At 38.3% G+C, this 18190-nt stretch overlaps 1 protein-coding gene across 1 annotated transcript in view; it reads left to right on the top strand.

Annotated features, from left to right (window-relative positions):
* Positions 1–18190, top strand: part of CNTNAP5 (contactin associated protein family member 5) — a 261242-nt gene that overhangs the window by 50089 nt on the left and 192963 nt on the right. The window lies entirely within an intron of this gene.

Below are 18190 nucleotides of genomic sequence, written 5' to 3'. Positions count from 1 at the left end.
GGAAGGAACATTTTAAGAATTGCCTTTAGGGGAGCTAGATATAGTCAGTGCTCACCCTGCAAATGTGCAGAGATGAAAATAATGGTTGGATTACAGTAATTCACAGTTCAGGAAGGAAGCACAAGATTGCACATTAAAAAAAAAAGTAGTTCCGCATGCATTTAAAAAAATACTACCAATTCTTCGTTGTATCTTTTTTTTTTTTTATTAATTGCTCTTCTCTTAAAGAAACCTACATATACTCATTAAAAAAACAAGGGCAAATAAAAAAATGACAGATTATCAATTAAAAAAACCCCAAATCTAAAAACAAAACAACACAAACTTCAAATGAGTTTTCCACTACTTTATACAAAACAGTCTGTTGTGTTTGGTGTAAGAATAACTATGCAGAGTTGTAGAGCCTGAGTTATTCTGGAGTTTAAACAAGGTGACAGTCTCTTCAATCCTCAGAAATCCATAGATCTAGATACAGAGCTAGACTGCGTAAAGATGCATCAGTAGGAGTTTCTTTCCATACCATGCACAATTAATAGCTAGTTGTGAATAATCCCAAGTATAAATGAATCCTCTTGGATTTGGGTTTGTGTCTTTTTGACTTGGTAATGAAATGAAGGCTGCAGTGAAATGCCTGGATTGAAAAAGTTGGTGACAGTATTTGGTGCATCTAGTTCAGCAAATAAGACTTTCCTTTGCTGTTGATGAAATCACCTAAAAAATCATGAAGAAATGGCCTAAAGGCAGACTTTCTTTGAGTGTTATGTGATGGTTCAGTTTTTAGCAAGTCTAGCAAAAATGAAGGCATAATGCAGAGGAGGACTAAAAGATAAAGCAGATGAGCTGTGGCTCAGAGCGCGTTGTCATGGAGAGAGGTCTCTCTCTGCACTGCAGTGCCTCGTTGCGAAGGCACAGCTGGAGGTCCTGGAAGGGCTTATGGCAGGGGCTTCTCCATCCCAGGGGCAGCAAAGGTGGGCAACAAAGTGCAGTGCACTGTGCAAGGGCTTCCACAGCTGCTTTCCAAGGATGGGGGAAAGTACGAGCCAGAAGCAGTAGTGGTGGGACTTTCTTCTCTGAGGAGCCTTTGTGTTGTGTCATAAACTTCCACGGTGAAACCAGCTGTTCCCAGATCCTTTGGGAAGAAAGGGGAAGGAGCTGTTGGGTAAGACACTGAGAATGTCCTCTCTCATCACAGAATATGCTGAGGTGTGGCTGGGCTGCAGAGTGCTTCACAATAACAGGATGTAAAAGACCTTTGGGTTCCAGCAGTTTGGAGGGACCTGTGGTTTAATGCAAAAAAAGGGGTGAAGACAGTTAACTATGAATTTTAATAGTCATCTAGAACAGAAACAACCACTTTCAAGTACAAAAGATGAGAAGTAATAAGAATTTAGAGAGAGTAAAACATAGTCCTGGAGAGCCTTTAAGACCAATGCAAATAATATTGCTTGGTAAGTTTCACAAAAAAAAAAAGAAAAACGAACCCACAACTTGTCATGTTTAAAAGTCAAAATTAGCTTTTAGAAAAGCAGGTTTTTCCACATCTGAACTGAAAATAGGTTTCAGTTTGTAGTTTGTTTGAGCTAGATGATGAAATGAGGAAAAAAACCTTCCCTTACATCAAACATGTAAATAGCAGGTCCATCACACAGCCGGGTGAATAGTTCAGACTTTCAGTATAAGGTCTTAAAATGAGAAATAAAGAAAAAAGTTAATTAAAAAAATCAGTGAAGATATTTGTTTAAAATAAGTTATTCAAGTGAAAATTCCTTCTAGAATATCTGTGGGATTTAATGATGCATTATTCAGGTCTCTTCCCCCCAGATATGTACATTGACTTTTGTTCAAACAAGAGTTGGATACTTCTAGTTTACTGCAATACTTTTCTATCTTAGTTGTTGGTTGAAGCTTTTTCAATACCCAGTCTTTTAAATTATAGAGAGATATACCTATACCTTATTTCACATGCTAAGTTGATATAAAAGTATAACAATATATGAGTTTGTTTAAAATAAATGATACTGATACTGCATGTACAAAAATTCTGGAATGTATTGAGGAAGAATGGTTCTTGGGGTTGGAAATGAACTCGTTTTCAGAATAAAACAAGTTTTAAAATTACAACATTTTTCCTCTTGTACAAATGGCCTATATTTTAACGGGGTATTTGTTGAGCTATGCAATGCCTACTTGGTTAACAAAAGAAATTAAAACCAAAGCTGTTTGCTAGGAGTTTAATAATAATACAAAATATGAAAGCAGGACTTGGAGACCTAGTCCCTGTTTGTGTGATCAAAAGGCACTTTTTCTTAGTAGGGTCTCTGCTATTAAGCAAAGTATTATGATAGTAAAAGTTGCCAGAAATCCTTTTCAACTATGTAAGGTGTGAAAAGCTTGATTATGAATGAATAAACACACTCTGGTTGGCATGGAAATACAGAAGCTAATTTTGGACCAGTCATATTTTCATGCTGCAGTGGCTTGACTTATTAGCTGTTGCTTTCCCATTAGCTCCAAATCCGACCTTCTCCCTCTGTGCTTCCAAAAATACTAAGTTGTGCTTGCAGTAAGAATGCAGTAAAAATGTATCTTGTTTGAACACGGGCGACTCACCTTCTGATTTGTATCCCTAGCCCATTGAAACATAAGGTTTTCAGATTACATAACTCAGAGGGCTGGAAAGTAAACAGAACTTCCAAAATACTCTAGATTGTTTTTGTATGCCGAGTTTTCTGAAAAGCTGCTTTTCCTCCAGCTCTGGATGAGTAGTCCTGGTCTGTATGATTTTCATGGAGAAGTTGTTTCTGAGAGCAGACTCAAGCTGCACTGATCTGGCTGGTCCTGTGCAGAATCAGTGGCTTGGGCATACGGAGGACACAGTGGAATCTGAGTCATGAATACATCTGGCCACAGCTGTGGCTGTACTTTTCCATTGAGGCTGTAAGGCAGGGTTGGGTACAAGCCTGCAGAGGGAAAGATGTGATGTTTCTCCTAATTGACAAGAAAATGAAATATTTTGGCTTCACAGTGTACCAAAAGAGATAATTTCTCCTTTGCAAGAAATATAAATACACTTTCAAGTAGGTATGTCTCAAGAATGCCCATCTGGCCACTTGACAGGTGGAACTAATTCAGCTAATGTTTGAGATGCTGTTAAAGCCTACAAAAGATTTTATTTTCAGGGCATAATTACATGTCTGCCTTATTTTACTGCATTAACAGTGTAAGTCGAGTTTCTAAAGGTTGCCAATGACATAAATTACTATGAAGCTGAGAGTCTGCAGTGACAGTGAGTATTTTAAAAAAATGAAATTTCCAAATGAAAGCCTTTGACCATACAGAAATGTCATGAACTTATGGATCTCTTAAGAAACTTAAGTGTTTTTTTTTTTTAATTAAATTATTCAAAATATCGAAGTTGTCCCCTAAAGTGCGTGTATCATGCAGTGATGAAGCTTTCCAGATGAAGTTTTTTTCCCTTGAACCTCTCAGACCAGCAGTGTGAGAATATGCTTTCCTCTAACACTTACTCAATTTGATACCTGTGGGGGAGGCAGGGAGCTGGTAGATTGGGCCAGAGGCAGGGGACTTGAAACCAAATAACATGATTCTGTTGAATGACTTGCATATGGCTTAGTGCATCTCTACAAGGTCTTACTGGAGTCAGTAAAGCTATATGATAGCACAAGTTGGCTGTTGTGATTATTCTTACAGGATTAATGTTGTAGCTCTGCATGCAAAGTGCTTTGCAGCTACCCACATGTGCCTTGTACATACCACTTGGTAGGCAGGTCTAGTGATGGGGAAAGGCAGTGCTATTTAATACATTTTCCCCCTGTGAATTTCCTTGATTCTACAATCTGTTAATAAAATTAAAAAGAGTATTTTCGTACTAATTGTCATTAAATCTTTCAAATTTCAGAGAAGGGGCTTGGAGTCTTTAGCAGATGGTTGAAAATGAAATGCACTTTGGGGAAAACAGAAGCTCTGCCAAATCTGGACCTTGAACAGAACTAGTCAAATAAACAGAAGTGAGACACAGCAGGGATGGTTTGGAATAGGCTTTATTATGGCCAGAAAGCTTCAGGCTGTGAATGACCTAATCAACCTAAGCTCCAGACATACACCTAAATGAGGTTCCACTCTACCAATCCTCATAGTACTCCATTTTTCTTTACTCAAACACCATCTTAACAGATCTGAGCTCTTTTAACTGCCCATGATTGTCCTCTTTTCATTGTATTTGTCCTATTCTACTCTCCTAATGCCTGAATTTTTATTTTCTCCTTTAGTTTTCCCATTCTTTTCCCTGACTCAATTCTGGCAATTTTCATGCATTTGTTGAATTTCAAATGACTTGTTGTTCTATGAGAACAAGCAAAAAGAGTAATGGGAGCAAAGCTCCTCAGTGTTGAGGGACACTGGAAGGCTGTTCAGTTCCCACTTAACTAAGAGGATTTCTGTGTGACCTTGTCTCCTGCCTCATTTCCATCTCTGCAGCATGGGGACAAAGTGACATGCCCTGCCAGAGGAAGGGAAGCCATGTCGTATAAAGAACCATTCCAGAGGGATCCCTTGCTGTCTGCATTTGCTACCCTTTGTGGTCCCTACTGCACTTAGGAGTGTTGTTTACAGCTGGAATAGCGAACAAGCTTGGTCTTGCTTCTGTTCATTTAACCAGACTTGGCTGGATGTGCTGCGTGCAGCCCACAGCCATTGCCCCGGCCACAGTGCAGCGGCCGCAGAGCGTGGCCGTGAATGTCACACGGACATGGCCTTGTTCTGGAGACACTGGTGCAGGCGGGAAACTGAAATGGAATTACACGACCCTGATCGTGCTTCAGCATTAGCCAGGGCAAGGATGAAGTGCTATAAACATCCTCCAGTTAATAGGTAAATAAAGGCTGCATAGCATCGTGCTGGTCTCCAATGTTTAAAGAATGGTTCAGCGTGAAATTTGAATGGCAACAGCTTGTGTGTTACTGTGGTATGAACTTGATTTAAAAAATTATCTTTATTTAAATTAAGCTTTATTTAAAATAAGCTTTATTTATTTTAAAAAAAATATACTGTGTATATATATGTAATATACTAGTATATATTATATATAATAATATACTAAATATATCTTTATAAAACTTTCACACTTTTTATTCATAAATGATTTAGTCTCATGGCCTTTGAATATGGCCTCTGCTTTGTACCAATAGTCATGACTTTTCAAAATCTTTTTGTGAAAAGTACCTTTGAGAGTAGGAGAGGCTCTTTAGGGGGTTTGATGTGGGCACATAAATAGTCACTTGAATTTATGAGGCATTATTGCTCTGGAATTCAAGAGAACAGGAATTAACCTAGTGTAGTATGTATTGGTTTCAATCACCTGAGGTGATACTCCTAAATTCTGCTACATTATCATGGTTTTAACATGAATTTACTGGTTCACACAGAGGAATGCAGGGGATCATGTAATTTCCCTTTGTCATTCTGGTTCCAAGTGACCATAGTTGTAATGATTTACTGGAATTCTAATTCCCTTAACAATTAGTAGGCACACTGGAGCCCGCTGGGTTTTATTCAGAGCTCATTGAAGCTAATGGAGGGGAAAAAAATCCCTTTGACCTCATTTGGCATTGGCTCAAGCTCTTTGCAGTTGAAGCTGATGGCTTCATCAAAATCCACTTAACCTTCCAGGGATGAGCGTGTGACAGGGACTGGCCATCAGGTCATTCTGGAGCTTCATGGGTCTGCCAGGAGGGGCTTCCATACTTTTCCCTCATTATTCCCTTTATTTCCATGTAGGTGAAAGGAGCAATTTCAACAGTAGCAGAAGCCAGTGTGATATTTTATGTGGTCTCTAATAATGTGGTCCAACCTCAGTGCTGTTTGGGTAACCCAGGACTCATACAGTTAAGAATAAGTGTAACAGAGGATATGCCTTATAATTAGCATTCTGACATGTTTGTTTTCCTTGTTTTCACACTTTGAAACATCCTGAGATTAAAAAACAAATTATATGCCTCCCTCTCACTCCATTATTTAATCATATCCCTAAACCGTCCCATGTTTTAGATGTGCCTTTCCAATGAACAAACCTACACAGATAAACACCTAAATATAAGCAGCATGTTGGCTTGGAACTGGTCTCTATTTCAAGAAAAAAGAAAACAAATAGAAATAATACAGTTGAAAAGAAGAAAATGATCAGCCTTTCTTAATTCTTCCTCAAAAATGTGACAAATTCCAAAAAATCATCTCTTTAATGCTCTGCATTATCATATAAACACAAATTTAGAGGTGTTATTATTGCATTAAAATTTTTGTTGTGTCCTGGAAAAATAATTTATCTGAAGTTCATCTGATTCCATTCAGTTTAGTAAGATGCAGAAGGAAGATTTTCATAGAGTTTCTCCAAGTCAAAGCCATCAGGACACCACAAGAACTTTGTTATTCCTGAATACCACATTTTGTTGTATGAAAGGATAGACTTATTGAATATACAAACTCAAGCTGGTTTCATTGCCCCGAAGGATTAGGGAGGAGCCTTGCTAAAACAAATGTGAGTCTGAACCTGGAGTTGGGCAAGCTGCTGTAGGGAGCCCTGTGTGATCTCCTGGGCTCTCTCCCAACATCAGCCACTCTTTGATTCTGAGTTTCATGAGTGATCCTCTTCAATGGCAAGGAGAGCAGTAAGATCTGCTTGTTGGCTCCTCTGGGGCAAATCCTCTTTCACCTTTTCATTGGGCTGATGTACTGGGTCATGATGCTGCAAATAACTGCTTGTGAGATAACCATGCTTTGCATTTCTTGTGTTGGAGACATTGGCCATGGATCTTCTGAAAGTATATTCCTGTCCCTTTGATTAGTGCTAGCAGCAGGGAAAGCTGTTTCCACCACTGAGGGATATGTTTCAAAGCTATGTGCAGGGCTTTGGAATGTGACACCATTAAATGTTAATGTGCATTTTCAAATAAGGAGCCTCAAGGCTAGAGGTAACTCTTTGATCTTTAAAAAGCTTGCCACATAGAAGAGGGAGTTTGAATGTATACTTACATGTGCAAACACTTGCAGGTAATTAGATTTTAGTTTCAGGGCTGCAGGACTTTGCAGAAATTATTTGGATTTCAAAAGGCTCAAAATAAACATCAATTTCTATTTATCTCAAGGGATTGAGAGGGGCATAAAACAAACCTTTAATGGCCTGAGCCACGCTTTATTAATTGCTTTGTTGAAGAGATAAAACCTGTGGGAGTTTGTGTATTAAAATGGGATTTGAACCAGCAGAAATCCAAGCAGGATCTGAATTTGATTTAAAATGAGTAAGAAAATACACAGCTGAGCTTTCTTCCTTGTTTAAAAGATTATTACCCTAATATATACAGTTGCTTTGTTTTTAAGAAGTGTATCTGGATTGAGCCATAATTATATGTGAAAGCATTTGAGCTAGTCATTCAGTATTGAAGAAATTGGATCTGTCTAAACAAAATGACATGCAATTAGGGAGCATGGGGGAGTTGTGTGTTTGCCATATCTGAAAATAAAGTTATCAAATTATTACCCAAATAGTTCTACATCTGACAACTGTATCTAGAAAGGCTTCTTATGGTAACTTTGCAAAGATGGCTCAGGTTTGTGTGCTGTTTGTGACAGGGCACAGTGAAACATAGGAGTTTGGTTGTTTTGATTTTTTGTTCTTTAATTGAGGCTTCTAATCTTTTTGTTTGCAAAGTTTCTTGCAAATAACTGTTGATAGAAAGTGAACCTTTTTCCTTGTTGGATGAAAAATAGCCTCCTTAGACAAAACAAAAGGTAGCTGACGCTAGAGTTCTGCTGGTGTTCAAACTGATACATTTATCAATACTTTAAATCAAAACTGCCATCTTGTTGAATTTTGCCATTTTGGTGTTTTAGTTGCTTGAATTTCCACTGTTTTTTAAAGAATTTTTAAGAATTCTAGTTTTGTTTACTCTCATGTGAAAGAAGTACTATGCTGCAATCCTTAGTGTATTTTATAGCTGTTATTTATTAATTCTGTTATTAATGTATGTAAACTTGCTGCAGAGCAAGTTCTGCATAATCCTCATGTGGAGAGTCCTACTTATTCTGGATATGTCCTTTTCCTTTCTTTTTCTCTTACTCTGTATTCACATAGCTTATGAGAGTTTTGTCTTCCACCTTCAGTGTTCTGTGTTAAATCCAGGAGTTACTGTCTGTTTATGAAAAATAATGCAGAAAACACTATATAGGTTCAAATTATCATGATAATTAGCAGATATGTTTTGCACACGGTTAGGAAATACCTTCCACTTCAAAGAAAATACAATGACAGAGATGCTGAAGTGGGTTTGAGTTATGGGCCAGAATTACAGAGATGTAAAGGCTGAGGACTGTGGTCATACAGTGCCAGGAGTCCTGTTCAGAGCATGGGATTAGAGCCTAGGATTGCATAAGTTTGCAATGAAGACTGTAACATCAATATAGTCTCAAATAATGATTCTCAAAATAATCAAAGGTAGTTAGAAAAGTTTGTGTATAAACTGTCTTGCTTGTTTGCTATCATGTTAAATCTAAGAGATCTCTATGTTTCTTTTCTCCTGTGGCACTAAAAACGCCACTGTGACTGATAAAGAGAGAGCACAGTGCCCTGAGAAATGCCTGGAAGAAAATTTTCATCTTTAAACTGACATCAAAGCTGCATTCACCTTGCTTTAGAAGGGGAATTTTGAACTTTTTTCAATCCTGTCTCTTATCTAAACCATTAACTTGCATAGAAGAGTCTTAAAAATTGGTGTTTCGGGGCTAAATAAGACATTTTTGTTGGCGGTTATTGAGACATGAAATGATTACTTATCATCCCTTGAAATGACATTACATTTAAATGCAGTGGTACATGGGCACTTACCGCCACCTTCATCTCTGTTAATCCTTGCTCACAGCCTGCAAATTGAACATTCTCTCAGCCTTATGGGATGCACTGAAATTCTCACAGTTATAATTGGTTTTCAGTGTGCCATCCTGCATGTTGCACAATTTGAAGAGACTCTCTTCCAAACTGAAAACATTTTGTGAACCCCTCCAAACAGAACACATTTAGTGAATTCCATGCTGTGTATTCTTTCCCCTTTAATCAGTTTTATCCATGAATTCACCAAAGATTCAAAGGGAAAATAAAAATGGAATTCTTTTTATCATGATTGATTTGAAAATTCAGGGGACAACCTCTTGGTTATTGATGGCTTTTAAATTGCTCTGCATTGTTAGCTGGGCATGCCTGTGAAATTCATCAGCATTCCACAATCTGCCTCTGTTGTTTGCTTACAGATAGCAGCTCTAAATTTAGATGTGCACAATATAACCTTACCAGACAAAGTTATGGCATTAAGTTATGGCAGTCTGAAAGTCTTTGCAAGGTCTGCCTGTATAAATAAGCCCTTTTCCATAGAGGTCCATGGGAACCAAAGCAGAAACATCACCTTTAGGAAGGCAAAAGCTGCAGCCTGATTGAGTTTCCCACATGATGGGTGTTGTCCAACCTCATTGCTCTTCTGAAGCAGTGGTTGGGTTAAAAAGAGAGAGAATGGGAATGAGGCATCACGCTTATGCAGATACTCCTGGGCCTTTCTCAAAGGTGGAGGTAAACTGTATGATTTCAAAGAAACTGGGAGCATGTGAACTATGGTACTGTGCTGGGGAAGAAGACAAGACAAGAACTTACAAAGAGCTGATTCTTCATTAATTTTCCTTCTTGCATTCAGCAGTGAATTAGTGAAAATTGTGTGACTCCCCAAAAGGAAGTCTGCATGGTAATTGGATTCTTGTTTTTATTCTCTAAGGTATCCCAGCTACACTGTGCATCTCTACAAAGGCAGCAGAGTCTTCCCTTACAGGTCTGATCTTAGGTGTCCGTGGTCACACGTGTGATGGTGACAAGCAGTTGGTGTTGGGCTGCTCCACTGAAGTTTGTAGCAGCGCTGCCACAAGCGCGCTAAATTTTAAGGTGACTCAAAATGTGAGGAATAGCATAAATGTCCATCTCTGTGAAAGATTCCTCAGCTTGGAGAGGTGGGAGAAAAGCCTGGAGAAAAGAAGATTCAGGGGAGTCCTCATCACTAACTACAGCTACCTGAAAGGGGGTTGCAGCTGGCTGTGGGTTGGCCTCTCTCCCAGGAAACCAGTAACAAGACAAGAGGAAACAGCCTCAGGCTGTGCCAGGGGAAGTTCAGGTTGGAAATTAGAAAGAGATTCTTTACTGACAGGGTGGTTAAGCATTGGAATGGGCTGCCCAGGGAAGTGGTGGAGTCACCATCCCTGGGAGTGTTCAAGAAATGACTGGACATGGCGCAGCTCTGGCTTGGTTTTGATGTGATGTTCAGTCAAAGGTTTGACTCAATGCTCTTGGAGGTCTTTTTCAACCTTAATGATTCTGTGATTCTGTTCTGTGATCCTAAGCAGTCAGAACTATGTTTCTGCCTCATCTGGCTGAACATTAAGTGGAAGAAGATATCATGGCTCTACTTAAATAATTGATACAATTATTTTTCCAAATTTTACTAAAAAATTGATAATTTTTAAATTAGTGGTGTTAGTTATCTGAAATGGTTATTTTCTCCCACGTGCAAATAAAGCACCTGTGTTTCCCAATCTGGTTTTCATGTTCTAGTCATGATAACCTATGTGCTGCTTTGTTTTTGCAGAAGTTTTTCTTATTTCTCTCCTGCTCATTTGCTTGGGTATGTCATCAATAAACCTTATTCTCAGTGAAACAGATATTTACATTCCATTTAAAAAATTGTATTTGCAAAACTTAGAAAAACTGCTTCACCAATGAATTCCTGAACAATTTTGACACTGAGTAACATCAGCAGAGAATCTGCTATACCCTCTCTGCATTTTAATTTTCTGTAGGTGACTGTGTACAGAACTCAGCCCAACTGGCTCTGATAATTCCTGTGTTTTTCTTCTAGTAATGATCCTGGCAGCCTTGCTGATGGCTGCACATACATTAACCTTTTTTTCCTGCAAATTCAGTGTTGTTTTAATTGTATTGTGATATCTTAAAGCATATACTGTTCTGGTTTTAGAATCCATGGCGTAATGGGTGGTGCCCTGAACTCCTGCAGTGATGGCCTCTGGTGAACAGAGCATGCTTGTAGCAGAGTCTGATGCTTTTGAAGGGCATCAAGTTTCTCTTTTTGTGAGTGTTGCTAAAACTTTTGAAATGTTAAAAGACAGTCTTGATCTTTGGTATAAAGAAACTTTCAAACTTTGTTTGAAATGCATGAGTAATAAGTCTCATCCAGACCAAGGTAAAAAGAGTGCTTGTGATAATGTGATGCTGTGTGGCCAGAGAAAAGAGAAAAGGGCCTCCATGTTCATAGATTTTATTTTTTTTATAATGTAGCAAAAACTGCCCTGTGCTGACAAAGTCACTTGCCTGTGTTTTTCTGTACAGATAGGTAATCTCAGGATACATTTCCCTACCATGGTGTGAGGGGATTCATACTGTCTCTTCTCCAAAGTGTGTTGAATGTCAAAAGGGCAGACTTCGGGTGTAAAATCCGCTTCATCTGTTGTGCCAGCTTTCTAGGTTTCTGCTCTCAGGTCAAAGATCAAAGCACTCTTACATTAACAGGATATCAGAAATGTGGAAAGGAGAGGCAAATGGGCACAAGAAGCATTTTATTCTGAGGAGAAAGTAGTAAGAATCTCTGGCAACTGCTGCTACACCTGCTGAGAGTAAATCACAGCTTTGGACAATAATATGCTTTTGCAGGTTGTTCATAGAAATATAAATGTTGGGAGGCTGAGTCAGCAAATCCTTTTGTTGTGGTCCTTTTTTGTTTTCCATATAGAGCAGTTTCAGTAATTTTTGAGTGTCAAAAACTGATTTCTGTGATGGATTTGCTGTTCATTGACAACAGCTTATTCCTGACAACAAGCCTGTGATGTAATGAAAAGCATGTGGTGTAAGATAAAGTGATTGTACCTTCATTTTTTAGCTGCAGACATGACTCACCTAAATGACATGGACTATGACAGAGCTGAAATTGGAGAGCACTTCTTCCTTTCACTTCAGATCATTCTTCTTTAACTATATTTTGTTAGTAATTGGCTTAGTCTGATGTTCTTTCACCCTCTCAAAACAAGAATTGCTTCTGCATATTAGTTTACTGGAACTGCACTGATGGCTATTTGAAATTCATAGTTTGAGCCCTGTCGCTCTGTTCCTCAAATGCAATTCTACTTCATTATTATTATTATGAGTAGAAGTTACATGGCAGACATGCTTGTTTCAGTAAAAAAATAAGACCCAGTATTGAATCAGTTTTATGAGAGCCCCTTAGTCATTCAAAATTAGACTTGACCACTTTTTGTGAGACAAGGTTATACGTGCACACTGTATCATAAAAGGTACTCTATAAATGCACTGATTGAGTAATACTTTTATGTCTTTACAGGCATATGAAGGAACACTTATGTAATTTACAGTTGCTTAGGAAAAGCTCATGATTAGCTTAACTATTGGCATTTATTTGCAGTATAGCACGAAAAGAAAAAGGAACATTGTGTTGTTAAGTACTTTCTCCAGTGTCTTATATCTTGAAAAATATGCCATGCATTTCAGCTAACAGATGGAGTTCACAGCTGTGCATGTACACGTAGCCAGTCTCTAGGAAAAAAAAAAAAGAAAAAAGAAGGAATTTCTTTTTACAGAAAAACAGGTTGTTTGGGGTTTATTTTATTTTTCTCGTCATGTTTTCAAGCATCATTTACTAAGGTCATTAAATTGGTAGTAGAACCTAGTTGTAGGTGGTAGTTCCTGTGAGAGGCTTTTTGTAGGGACTGTTGATACAGAAATAATCTCCCAATCTCTTCCAAATCTGTAGCCATATTCCATTTTACTGCACTTCCTGTGTTTTTTGTGTATGTAATTTTTTTTACTCCTCACAGAATCTCGTCCTTCTCCCATGCACATATATCTCATTGGACTGCAACAGTGAAGGTTAATTTCCACAGTAAATCCAAGCATGTATTTTTTGCCTTTTCAAAGGAGAATTGTACCTACAGAAGGCAGGAGAAAAACAGATGAAGTGAAAGGCATCAGTGGTCACTCCTGAGGACTGTTAAGAGGCATGGTACAAAACTCACGGTTTATATCTTTAAAGCAAAGTATGCCATTAAGTGGGTAATGCTAAGAGGAATTTTATCTAGCCTATAAATACCAGTGAATCTTTTCAACTTCAAATCCCAGTACAGAGACAATTTACAATTGCAATCAAAATGATGCACACAATTTAACTTCGGTACCATCTGTAACTCTGCTGGTATTTTAATAATGAATAAAATTATATCTTGGCAACAAAAGTCTCACTGAAATAGTATACCTTTAATTTCCAAGTGAGACCTCTTAAGATTAATCTACAAGGCCTCTGGTTTACCCTGAAATCTCCTTTATGTTTATTAAAAAATGGACATATTTATATTTAAATAGCTATCAGTATGCTAAAGGCCTGTGATTCTGTGAAGCTTTTGTTAAACTCCTTTGAAATTCGGGGATTGTGGTTCAAGCAGGGATTTGCACAGCTGGCCACAAGCACTCCTGCCCTCACTCACCTCTTGCATCTGCTTCAGCAGAGATGTATGAGCAAGGTCTATTGCAGGAGCTGTTTGGTGATGTGCCAGATCCTGTGTTCTTGAAGTAGAGCACCTACAGGAAGGACCTTCCCTTAAAATGCTTTTATTACCATGTGATAGAGCAGGAGGCATGACAGTTGCCCTCTTCTGAATTTGTCTTTTTGCCTCCATCATGGCACCTAACCACACAATTCTCTGGGCTGTAATTCTCTCCTTTTTCATCTTCAGTTTCTGTATTTTGCAGAGAGAAGGCAATTTTTGCTCTTTCAATAGTTTGCATGCTCTGTCCTGTCCTCCACTCTTCCCTCAGTTGCATTATTAGGTGACACCAGTACCATGTTCCTACTCTGAGTGCTGCTTTCATGGTATTTATAATTATTTTGGGATGCTTATGGTTGCTAATAGAGTAGCTGCAGCATAGATCTGAGTCTTACTGTGGCTTGTCAGATACTTTGCATTGATGGTGATATGAGATTGCTGGTCTAAGTACCAGTATAAGTAATTACTTATTATAATGATAGGAGGTCTTGACAAACAATGTACTATTACATTAAAAAAAATGAAAAACTTTGTAGTAAAGGATTTTCTGCATGTTTGTCCTGGTGAAGGTACAGCAGTACCAAAAGCAGTTAGAGGCTGATGTTTGGAAAATCTCTGGAGACCAGGGACTGGAGATATTTGACTAATGGTGTCCTCTTTATCAAAAGTTCTTTTAAGGAAATGTTAGTGACCTTTCTGGATGGCCCTCACAAGTGGAAATCAATGTGTTTTGTCCCACTGGCTCTTCAGGTGAACCAGAGAAACCAGAGCAGGACAGGTTTGTTACCACATCTCAATTTGGGCCTGCAATGAGGACCTGCTCTAAGAAGCAGTAGTGTGACCATGATGGGTTCCTGGGCTTTGTGATTTTCTAAATGTCTTCAGTGCCCAGTGATCAGAAGCTTTCTAAATTTGTACCAGTTGCTGCTGATGAAGGCTGTCTCAGCCTTGAAGGTGGTTACAAACTGGATCATGCCAAGCCTGCCAACACCAGTGTGAAATGTGTCCTGGAAGAACTAGTAAAGTTAGGCTGAATCTCTGATTTCTATGCAAACTCTGTTTTGATAATATGTTAACTGTATTTGAGAAACGTGCTGTTCTTCAGGAGCATTTGAAATACTGTCTCTCTAGGCCTTGGATACATATTTTTCAGTTATTTTTTTTATACATACCACAGATGTTGAAGGCCTTCACAATGAACGAAGTTTAATCAGGAATTTGGGCAAAAGGCCTTCTCTGAAATTCTGGTTTATGTGCTGTTAGTTAAAGCTGGTATTATGTGACATATTTCAAAGAACACTAAGAGTGTGTCTAAATGTCACTTGAATGATTTTGAACTGATAACATTTATATTTGTGGAATTGTTCAAAGCATTCTGTAAAAAAATTAAAATACATGAGCAAAGAGGGAGAAGATATTTCCTTGTTTTTATTTGGAGGGTAATTAAAGCTACAAGAAAAGAGTCAAAACTAATTAATAAAACAACTTCATAGAATGAAAAAAAAGATAATAGATTTATTTCTCCTTTTTTTTGTTAATTTTACAGTTTTTTCTAAAAATCATTAGTGAATTAAACCTAGAAAATTCAGGTTGATATATGTAACTCTTTTTCTTAATTCCAGAAGCAAGATTGCTTATGAAAGTTCTAGTAACACTCATAACACTGGAAATGCTGTCAGTAACTGTTTGTTTTTCAGAAGTTGGCATGTTCAAGGTCAGCACCATTTTCTGAAATGCAAATCAACATCTGTATTGTTGTGTGGTTTGCATAATACAGTTGGCTTATAGGTACAATTAGACCCTCTTTTTCATGATTTCTTTGCTAATTATCTTGTCAAGGAAAACATAGGAGAAAACAACTGAACAACTGGCTAGTAAATGCACTTTTGTGAGTGTCCAGATGTTTTAAATGGTTCTGTAGTGTAGAATTATTCATTGTTAAAACCAATGTTTTTAATAGGTGTATAATGCAGTTAATTCTAAGAAGCAAAGTTTCTGTTCTGACAGGAAAACTTCCAAAGCAAATGGATTAATAGGTCAGGAACTACAGGTAAGGAGTTGTAAATGTGAGAACACCTGAAATAATGTTTTTTTCCTGCCACATCAAGGTGGGGTTATGAAGCCTCTTGAAATGTGTGTGTTGGCATTGTGTGGTGGGAATCAGGATACACTGGTTTTGCTTTTGGTTTTATCATGGGTCTTCTCTGATCTTGCATAAGCATAAAATTTTTCATCTCACTCTTGTCTGCATTCATCACAAAAAGAAACATAATAAAAACCTTTTTTCTTGGAGAGTTTTTGATTCTTCAGAGGTGTCTTTGGTGGTTGGTTTGTTTGCTTTTCAGTATTGCCTTCTCATGGAACTAGGGCCAGTGGAATGACCCTCGCTGTACGTGCACACCCCACCTTTTTGAACTCTGTACCCTATTTCAGCTAAGTTTTACAAAGAAATATCAGTCTCATATGTGTGCATGTTGGCATCTCTGACAAGAGATGTGTCAGTGCTGTTCTGCAAATTATTTGGATTGTTGTGCATGTACAAGTTGACTGGTGCACCTCTCAAAGCACTCTGCTGTACTCTGGAATTTCATTTGGCATGTAGAAACTGTGCCATGTTCTGCACTGAAGGTCTGCGTGTAGAGCTCTTGATTCAGTGCAGTTAGTTTTGACTGACTGAAGGGCAGAAGAGTGACCTTGTGTCAGAGTATCCATTCAAAAATAATCTTCACTTGGAGGAAATTCCTGCACGTACTCTGAGTCAATCAGTCGTTATTCTCTTATCTGTTGAAAGTTGAGCTGTATTAGTCCTGGTGCCCTCAGAACTATCATCAATTTTTTTAATGCTGTCCTAAATCCTGAAGCCTTAAACTTACATGTTTTTATACTTAGGTATTATTCAGGGAAGATTTCCTAGCTATATTTTAGCTGTTTGTTCTTCCTTTTTTTTTTCCCCCCCATTTATTTTTTAGAACAAAGCACAATAAGGATCCCAGAATTTAGTGTGGAAATGGAATTGCAGTTCTGTAGCAGCAGACATACAGATGAACGTGCATTGGGACAGAAGCAGAGGATATGGAAATTTAGACAAAGCATCTCCTAGTTACCGGAACTAATTGTCACCTCTCAGCCTGGAGCCTCTGGAGGTCCCAGGGCAAACCTTAAATGTGTTTCTCTGAAATGGTTTTCTCTTGCTGAGATACTTGGTGTCCCATAGGTACCCAGTCCTACCTTTGGGGAGCTGGATCACAGGCTGATTGATGTGCTGGGTTCTGTTGTGGCCCAGGAACAACCACAGGGAGCTGAAGATAACCGGCAATCTACACAGTGTTTAAAGTGAAATCTCTGTGTTCAGTTATTTCCAGCCTCATGTTTTAAGTGCTGCTGAATAGTCCTGTAGATCTGTCCACCAGGATTTTAGACTTTCTTTTGAGATGTTCTCAACCCCTCTGCTGGTTTTATAGAATGCAGAAGTTTGGGTGAATTCGGTGCCCTCATGAACTCACCATTTCCAATCTTTGTTTAAATCTCTGTTCAGGTCATGAGTGACAGTGAAGTTAAGACTCTCAATTTACAGGTGTTTTGTTTGGGATTTTTTAAAGTCCGAATACAACAGTTATGGCCTGATCTCATGGTGTACCAGGAGACCTCAAGCCCTCCACTCTTTGAGATTCGAAGGGTGTAAGTCAAAGGGAATCTGCTCAGGACCATGATACTTGTTTTGTTAGCTAATCATCCTTGTGGCTACAACATCAGTGCAACTCTGCCCCTAATTTATCTATCTGGCAGATCTTGCTAGGCCTTTTTGCTCTTGTGAATGAAAGAGATAGAAGGGGTTTTGGATAGAAGTTTGGTTTTTGAGATCCATCATTCAATGCACTGATATAAATTATATTGATTGCATTGATTTTTCTTTCATATAGAGCTGGATTTTGATTGCAAAAGTATCTGGGTTGTTCTTGAGAGTCTGTGTAGAAAGGGATGAGAAATATTTTAATGTAATCTGTCTCAATATGAAAAAGGTATTACTCAGGTTTAGAATAATCTAAAATAATTTTCATAACTATCAAGCAAGTTTTGCTTTTATTGTCTTTTGTAGCCTTTTCTTCTCCCCCTCCTCCCAATCCTTGTAAGCTGCATATTTACTCTCTGAGTGCAAGAAGACTATGGTGGCCTGAGATCCTGGTGACCTGCAGGCCTTTTCCAGTAATTAGGTCCATGTTTGCTCCATGGGAGATTCAATTAAAAATGAGAGGGGTTTTTATTATTATTATTCCCTACTGAAACCCCGCATTATGTTCTTGAGTATTTATGTGACAGCATTGTAATGAGAAAATTTACTTTATTTAATTCTGTCCCTGTTCAAACATTATGGGCTCAAAAATTCCATTTGAGTATTAGCATAGCCCATCTGTCCTCAGAGCAGTTGTGAAAGAAAGAGGGGAGAAATGTAGAGGCTGCTCATGTATGTCAAAAAAGCTATTTCGGCCCTGCAGGTTTGTGTGAGCTTGGGGAAAAAATGACG

The sequence above is a fragment of the Melozone crissalis genome, unplaced genomic scaffold (genome assembly GCF_028551555.1).
Source record: "Melozone crissalis strain CALT ecotype California unplaced genomic scaffold, PUWL_Pcris_2 ptg000023l_1, whole genome shotgun sequence".
Taxonomy (NCBI): domain Eukaryota; kingdom Metazoa; phylum Chordata; class Aves; order Passeriformes; family Passerellidae; genus Melozone; species Melozone crissalis.
This window is presented reverse-complemented; position numbering and strand designations above follow the sequence as displayed.